This window comes from Rhinopithecus roxellana, chromosome 13, assembly GCF_007565055.1.
Source record: "Rhinopithecus roxellana isolate Shanxi Qingling chromosome 13, ASM756505v1, whole genome shotgun sequence".
In the NCBI taxonomy this organism is placed as follows: Eukaryota; Metazoa; Chordata; class Mammalia; order Primates; family Cercopithecidae; genus Rhinopithecus; species Rhinopithecus roxellana.
The window spans coordinates 63,708,908-63,715,306 of NC_044561.1; the positions used below are offsets into that span (position 1 = coordinate 63,708,908).

At 35.2% G+C, this 6,399-nt stretch overlaps 1 pseudogene; it reads left to right on the forward strand.

Moving 5' to 3' along the window:
* Nucleotides 1-3,448: 3,448 nt before the first annotated feature.
* LOC115893112 lies at nt 3,449-3,581 on the forward strand (annotated as a pseudogene).
* The last annotated feature ends 2,818 nt before the right edge of the window (nt 3,582-6,399 follow it).

Genomic DNA, 6,399 nt, shown 5'->3' on the forward strand with positions numbered 1-6,399 from the left:
AAGCAAAGTGGGAGCAAGGTGTCTTACATGGTATGAGCAAAAGCAAGAGAGAGAAGGTGGAGGTGCCACACACTTTTAAACAAGCAGATTTCTTTTTTTTTTTTCTTGAAACAGAGTCTCGCTGTCACCCAGGCTGGAGGGCAATGTCTCAATCTTGGCTCACTGCAACCTCTGCCCCCTGGGTTCAAGCAATTCTCCTGTCTCAGCCCCCTGAGTAGCTGGGATTACAGGCACGTGTGCCACTATGCCTGGCTAATTTTTGTATTTTTAGTAGAGATGGGGCTTCATCACGTTGGTCAGGCTGGTCTTGAACTCCTGACCTCATGATTGGCCCACCTCAGCCCTCCAAAGTGCTGGGATTACAGGAGTGAGCCACCGCCCAGCTAAACAAACAGATTTCATGATAACTCTATCATGAGCACAGCACCAAAGGGATGGTGCCAAACCATTCATGAAGGATCCACCACCATGATTCAATTGCTTCCCACCAGACCCCACCTCCAAAATTTAGGATTACAATTTAACATGAGATTTGGAAGGGGCAACAGATCCAAACCATATTATCATATTACAAATACCTTGAAAACCATACTTATTCAATAAGTATTTGGTATTGGATTTCCAAGTATTTTGTTTAGAGAGTATATTAGTTCATTCTTGCATTGCTATAAATTACCTGATAATTACTGGGTAATTTATAAAGGAAAAAGGTCTAAGTGGCTCAAAGTTCCACAGGCTGTATAGAAAGCATGGCTGGGAAAGCGTCAGGAAACTTACAATCATGGTATGAAGAAGAAGGAAGCACATCTCACATGGTGAGAGCAGGAGAAAGACAGTGAAGGGGGAGGTGCTACACACTTTTAAAGAACCAGTTCTCATAATAACTCTATCACAAGACAGCACTAGGGGGATGGTACTAAACCTTTAAAAACTACACTATGATCCAATCACCTCCCACCAGGCTCCACCTCCAACACTGGGGATTACAATTTATCCTAAGATTTGGGTGGAAACAGAGCCAAACCATATCAGAGAGGAAATGAACACCACTCACCCGCCACTGTTGCTTCTTCTACTTGCTTTTTATTTTATAAAGCTAGAGGAATAATTGAGCCTCTGATTGAACGAGACATCCCAAGGAATATAAGAAGTATAATAATAAAAATTTTGAAATACTCCTAAGTTTCTTATGTTGTATATGCAAATTACTACTCCTTTTGGATTTAATTCTATAACATAGTTTATTTATGGCACTACCCCATTATCTTCCAATGGGCTAATCAGAGGATTTGGCACTTATTACAGGTAAACTCAATACTTCTTCGTATACAAAGCCAACAAAACATGTATTGTATTAGAAAACCCCTGATGTCAACGTTTTCATTGACATTCTTTTTTTATTTTTGATTATTTCCGTTTTATTTTGGTATCAGAGTCAAGTTTTTCTCCTGCTCTTAGATCCGGTCAGGATTCCATTGCATACACAGGCCTTAAACAGTGTGAATTCATTAGTTTTTTTTTTTTTTTTTTTTTTTTTGACTAAAAATAGGTATATTTCTCTCTTATGTTAACTTGTAAAATATTTTAATAGTTTTATTCATATGCTATAGGTATATTATTGTTACATAATGTGATGAATTGGATGTTCTATCTCTGGGTTTCTTATTTCATAGTTGTAAATGCCAAATAGCTTTTTATTTATATCAGAGGACTGCACATTTTGCTGTGCTGACATACATCTCTTTTGGACTACAAATATATTTCAGCATGATTCACTGAGGAGCAACAGCAACTTACAGGAGGAAGACAAAACAAAGCAGAGTATATGGTGATATCAAGGAAAGTATGTGAAACAAAAAGATTCACCAAAGTAATCAGAAGAGAAAAGAGGAGAGATACTAGGAGGCTATGTACACAAGGAAAAGACAAAGAGGAAGGTTTCCCTAAAGGAAAAGAAGAACAACAAAAGTTGAAGAAAAAAATAAAATAGGCCGGGCGCGGTGGCTCAAGCCTGTAATCCCAGCACTTTGGGAGGCCGAGACGGGCGGATCACGAGGTCAGGAGATCGAGACCATCCTGGCTAATACGGTGAAACCCCGTCTCTACTAAAAATACAAAAACTAGCCGGGCGAAGTGGCGGGCGCCTGTAGTCCCAGCTACTCGGGAGGCTGAGGCAGGAGAATGGCGTAAACTCGGGAGGCGGAGCTTGCAGTGAGCTGAGATCTGGCCACTGCACTCCAGTCCGGGCGACAGAGCGAGACTCCGCCTCAAAAAAAAAAAAAAAAAAAAAAAAAAAAAAAAAAAAAAAAAAAGAAAAAAATAAAATAAAATAAAATAAAATAAAATCTCCTAAAAAGGCTCTTGATGTTTCTGCTAATAACCAATATTTATTACATATCATCCAAATCTAAATCAAATTTACATGATCCAACTTAAAACAGATCTTCAACAATGAATATTTGAGTTTCAATACAATTAACTCAAGAGTTTTTAGTTAAGAAGTTTTTATGTATCTTCTGCTGATTGACATGTCTCATGACAATAATGAATGTGTACCAGGAATGCCTCATAAGTCTGTTGATATTTTTTTTTAAACTCAAGGTGTCATCAAAGTTTAGTTTTTTTTTTTTTAAGAAGTAGTTCGACTCTAAATACCCTTTTATTTTTTGTTTGTAACAAGCAGTCTAAAAGCAGAACAGACCAACTTGAGCCAACTGTGAGCCACAAGGGACCTATCAGAATCTATTGGCAGCAATCACTACTTCAAATGTGAGAAGAGTAATCAGTTTTTATATTTTAAGTGCATATACTTTATATGTCAAGAGATGAGTTTGAAAGAGAACATTCTATATCCACTATAAAATAAATAAAGGAATTTGGATTAATTTGTTCTTTATAAAACCTAAACATTTAAATTAACCTTTGCATTTCAAATCAGATGAATGTTTGAAAGTTTGCATTTTTAATGATGCTACCAAAAATGTAATAGCGTCTCAGCTACATCACACCTAGTGCATTTAATTTCAGCCAATCTCCTTATGGATGGATAGAGGTAAGAGGTTTATAGAAGTGACTGTCTGAGTTGGCCTTAAAGAATGCAAATTTACACAAGTAAAATCTCAGCACACATATATGGAAAAATGCAACTCTAAAACTCTGTACCTAAATTTAATGCCAACATGAGTGCCAACTCTTCCTGGTATTTTTAAAACGTTCTATGTTAGTTCCACGTAAATAAAAGAATAGTCAAATAAGGGTTTTCTCAGTCAACTTAGCATTTCCTTGTCCGTTTCTTCCTACAGTAGGTAACAATTGTGAAAAAGCACATGCATAGTCAATACATAAACAGAAAATCATCATTTCACTCTATGTTTATATATAGAGACATACATGGTGGGGACATCATGTAATCTGGCTCTAACATTGTCATTTAAATCCAATAACACTAATTGCTTCTTGGCCTTTGGGCTAAGATGAAGTGTAGTATCTGTTCTTATCAGTGAATCCAGTAGCATTCACTGAGATGTTTGGCTCAGATATAACATCTTATGGTCAATCTTCTATTTGCTACAGCAATTTTCCTACTCAAACTGTGAGGTTTCTTCAAGTACCACTCTTTGCCATATGTCTCCCTAACTTAGGGATCTTTTGATTTCAGGTAACAGAATAATTATTAAAAAGAGAGTTAAAGAAGAGAGGTTTACTTTTACATATAATAATAAGTACAGGAGGCTGAGTGTGGTGGTTCGTGCTTGCATTCCCAGCACTTGGGGGGGCCAAGGGGAGTGGATTGCTAGAGCGCAGAAGTTGGAGACAAGCTTAGACAATGTGGCGAAAACCCTTCTCTACAAAAGATACAAAAATTAGCCAGGCATGGTGGTCAGCACCTGCAGAAACAAGTACTAGATAGGCCGAGGTGGGAGAATTGCTTGAGCCCATGAGGTTGAGGCTGCAGTGAGCCAGTAGCATGCCACTGCACTCCAGCCTGGGTGACAGAGCCAGACGCTGTTTAAAAAAAAAAAGGGGGGGGAGTATAGGAGTAACTTGTTCTACAATTAACTCATTAAAATGACAATGTCAAGGCTCTGGGTGACTTCACTGTTCTGGTCCTCTCCTTGTGTCTACAAGCTGGATGTTATAATTTCAAATATTATCTGATCTCATAATGCTAGTAACTGAAAAGTGTCTACCATAAGGACTTGATTGAGACACAATAAGTTGTGCTTAACGAGCATCCCATTGTCTTTCATCTATTATACACCACTACAGATGTATTATTTTACCTTTTCTCTAAAATGTGAAATTACTCATTAGGAAAATGTAAAAGTAAAAACCATATAGAAGGACCTCATTAGCCCTAAGAAAATGGCCAAATTTGGAAATACTGACCTTTAGAAAAATGAACACAGATATACGCAAAAAGTCAGAGAGAGAACATTCATACTTACAGGCTTGTAGAGTAAATTTTTTTCATAGTAACCCAAATGACATAACCCAAATGTCCATCCATCCATAGGATGAGACAAGGGATAAACTGAGTTATATACAAATACATTGGAATACTACTGAATCATCAAAGGGGGGAAAACACTACTTACTATATTTCCAACCACATGGGTGATTCTAAACAACATCTAAGCAAAAATTGGTAGAGGAAAAAAAAAATACATGCAGCATAACTTTATCCATGGGAAGTGAAAAGGTAGGATTAAAAAACAAATAATACTTGGTTAGGGGATTGTGAAGGTAAAGATTGACTGGGAAAAGGTGTAAGAGGTCTTTCCATCTGAGATGATGTAACTCTTATATATCTGATACCAGGGTGGATCATTCAGGTACGTGCAAATATACAAAAGTGATGTCTCACTATGTTGCCCAGGCTGACCTTGAACACCTTGGCTCAAGTAATCCTCCTGTCTCAGCCCCCCAAGTAGCTGGGATTACAGGCATGACCCTGCCTGGCTGTAAATTTCACCCTAACTGTAGTAATGTAAATATACGTACACGCACACAAGCACACACACACACACACTCATATAGCTACAGAACTGTAATTTTCCTGAAGATATTCCACGCATTTTTTTGACATTAGACATACATTGGTTGAGGTAGGCTGTAAACAATGTCTTGTGTTACCTAAAGTAAAACAAGGAGTTTCAATATGAGTCAAAAAAAAAAAAAAAAAAAAAAAAAAAAAAAAAAAAAAGATAAGAGTTATACAAAAGTTTTTCCTGCAAACAAAATGGAAAATGTCTCTGAACTTAGTGTTATTTCAGATCTGTATCAGGATATGCAGAAAGTTTTCCAACATCTTACCTAATAACTAACACCTTATCATATCTAACAAAAGCTAATTGCCGTGGGTACAATTTGTTCATAAGTATTTTTGATAATTCATGTTTTCACTCTATTAAATTGTATTCATTGGACATTTTGTCCTATTGTAATTAACAGATATGAATATGTAATTAGGGTAGGAAAACATTAGTGAGCAATCCATGATTAAATCTAAACAATACACAATATAAGCTGAAAAGTGACTTATTTTGATATCAGAATTGTCTTTCTATTATCAGTCTCTATCATGTTATAATTGCTTCACATAATAAAATTTTAAAACAAAAATTCAGGTAACTTCAAAAATTAATCAATTCAACATTATATTAACAATATAGAAACTTGATTTATTTGTATAATACTTAGACATATTTTAGCAAAGAAATATCTATGGTTGAGGGAGACACAGTATTTTTAGACTACTTTAGAAAAAAGAAAGTAATCCATTTATAATGATCCTTACTACTAAATCAAATGCTTATATGGTTCTACCTGTAAAGTAGTATATACTGTTTCATTTTAACAACTTGCCTTTAATTTAATGAGCCTGTATACATTTAATTGAAAAGTACACATTTTTTATACACATAATAGTTTTTTTAAAAAAGTCTAGACAAAATCCACTATGACTCAAATTATCTCTCCTTATTGCAGTATTTTCACATTTTTTCTCTATTTTTCTTTCAGTTTCAAACAATCCATATGAAGATTAAATGTAGAAACATGATGAAAGATTATAGAGAGAAGCAAAATAACTTTAAAGACAATACAATCAGATTATTTAATTAATGTACTTTATTAAATATATGACTTGTTTTAAATTTACCTTCTCATTTTAAGATAATAAAAATAAATATGTTCCCCAATTCTCCAAAAATACTTAATCCAAAATATTTCTCTGTGCTTCATTTATCAATTTACCTTAAACAAGCATAACATTTATTTTATCAGGATGTAGGAGTAGTTATCTATTGTCTAATGGTGTGATTAAACAGATCCATACTTTTCTTAGAAAAATCATCCACTAGGTGATATTCCTATGTGTTCTTGTGACATTTTGTA